Source organism: Elephantulus edwardii, unplaced genomic scaffold (assembly GCF_000299155.1).
Source record: "Elephantulus edwardii isolate Elephantulus edwardi_28Jun2011 unplaced genomic scaffold, EleEdw1.0 scaffold00020, whole genome shotgun sequence".
NCBI lineage: Eukaryota > Metazoa > Chordata > Mammalia > Macroscelidea > Macroscelididae > Elephantulus > Elephantulus edwardii.
In genome coordinates, this window is record NW_006399770.1 from 8,481,056 (window position 1) to 8,481,492 (window position 437).

A 437-nucleotide genomic window follows, 5' to 3' on the forward strand; every position below is an offset into this window, starting at 1 on the left:
AAAACAAACAAACAAAAAATTTAAAAAATGTGAGTGATTGCTTTATACTTGGACCTAATCAACTGGAAAACACAAAAATCAAATAGACTGTATCTTTGGAAAGAAAGTGGAAAAACTCTTACATTTGTCAGATCAGATAACTTGGTAGTAATGTAAATAGCATATTTGAATGGAAATAAGCAAATTAGGTGAGTAGACTACAAATGAAAACATTGTGAGTTTTTTTCATCCCGCCAAGTTTTAATTGAGCACTTTCATAGACAGGAAATGTAGATCTCACTATTGTCAATAAATAGAAAAAATGTATTTCCTTTCGAACCAGAGATTTCTACTGAAGATTTAGAGAGGTCAGACACAGCTGCAGAGGTAACAGAGAATTAAAATCTAAATGAAAAAGAGCTGCTGGGGTTTCTGTCCTAAAAGGTCTATAGCTCAGT